Source organism: Rhagoletis pomonella, unplaced genomic scaffold (assembly GCF_013731165.1).
Source record: "Rhagoletis pomonella isolate Grant_MI unplaced genomic scaffold, Rhpom_1.0 Rhpom_scaffold_00001, whole genome shotgun sequence".
Lineage (NCBI taxonomy): Eukaryota > Metazoa > Arthropoda > Insecta > Diptera > Tephritidae > Rhagoletis > Rhagoletis pomonella.
The window spans coordinates 31,211,335-31,213,027 of NW_023458555.1; the positions used below are offsets into that span (position 1 = coordinate 31,211,335).

At 37.2% G+C, this 1,693-nt stretch overlaps 1 protein-coding gene across 1 annotated transcript in view; it reads right to left on the reverse strand.

Annotated features, from left to right (window-relative positions):
- The window catches only part of LOC118744012, a gene marked incomplete in the record, with an annotated part of 13,967 nt that overhangs the window by 3,386 nt on the left and 8,888 nt on the right, over window positions 1-1,693 (reverse strand).

Consider the following 1,693-nt stretch of genomic DNA (forward strand, 5'->3'; position numbering starts at 1 on the left):
AAAAAAAAAAAAAAAAATATTCCGACGAACTGATAACCTCCTCCTTTTTTGGAAGTCGGTTAAAAAAGGCCTTTCCATACGACCCAACAAACATTTAGGTTCGAGCTCAACTTGAGGTTAAGTTGAGAACTAAGGTGTTTCTCAACAGTACCTCAAGGGGGGAGGTTAAATAAACGTTCTCTGGTATTATTGCATCATACAATTAGGAATGTTCGATATTTCAGAAAGTATCGATATCATGAATCGATTTAATTCATTGAATGTAAAATCGATATGGCGATGTATCGGGCTGAATAATATCGATAGCGAAAAAATCGATGTGAAAATCCTTATTCCAATTGAATAGAATATTAGACCTTCCAATCAACTCACCTAATTGTGTTATTTCCATCTTTTATATTCACTGAGGATTGAAACAGCATGCCGGTCGACTCAAGCGGTTTCTCAAACTTAACAGCTAAATAAATCACACAAGCTGCTGATTAAACCTACTTTAGTATTTTCCCATACACTTTGTTGTGGATAAAAAATATATTTAAACTTAAATATCGATATTGTGAGCAAAGTATCGATGTCTTCGATATATCGACCTTGGAATATCGATTCAAAAAATCGATTATCGTGCCATGAAATATCGATATTCTCATTTGTCTTGTCTCGTGTAAACGCAAGTTCAAAGGCCCTACACACGGATCGATTTATCGGCCAACCAGTTGGCCAACCGCTAGAAGTTGGTGATAAATAAGCCGTGTGTAGGCAAGTTGGCAAACCTTCGTCAGGTTGGAGTAAAATCAAAAACTTTTGATTTTAGAGGCAGATTGGTCAACTTGTTGCTCTGTGTGTAGACAAGTTGGCAACCTAAAATGCGATTTCATTTTTTTAAAGGCGCATTAACGTTAACATGTGTTTTTGACATGAACGAAAGACACAAGATCACGCGGGAAGGAAAGAACGAAAAAAGTTATTTTCTAGCTGCCGAAATCTCGACGCCATCTTTGTTGTAAGAAGTAAACAACGAAGAGAACGGAGAAAACTGCGAAATTGTTGAACGCATGAAAAATTAATTTTTATTATGCAAATTCTTCTAAAAATCATGCCGTTGTGTTAAATTATTCTTTAACTTATGTGTACACACGTTGTCACAAGCGAAAATGAAGAAAATTGCAGTAAAAAGCCACCACCAAATTGTAAACAACGAAGAAATGTAAATAAACGGCTAATGTCAAAGTCGTTAAACTTTTTTCCTTAATGCGATTCTAACGGGCTACTCTCCTGCCCGCGTGATCTTGTCTTTTTGGTTCATGTGTTTTTGATTCGTTTCGCTAGTGAAAATGCCTATAATGTGAAAACGGGGGCAGTAGCAATAACAAATACATGAAAATGAGAAGCATTCCTAGCATAGCTCTCACTCAAATAAAATCGGCCAACTGGTTGGTGCGTTTGTAGGGAATTTCGTTAAACAGGTTGGTCAACTAGTTGGCCGATAAATCAATGCGTGCGTAGGGCCTTTTATACAACTGTCAGCAGTGACAGACTAAAGGCTCTGTTATGCATACTTGGCATTGCTTGAGAGTTGTCACATAAGGAATCTGTTAAATGAGCTTCGCGTGTAAGCGGTTACCCAACGCACAGCATTACAAACGTAAAAGTCTGTTGGTTTTTGATTTCTACGTAAAAATGGTATAGCAGTGCA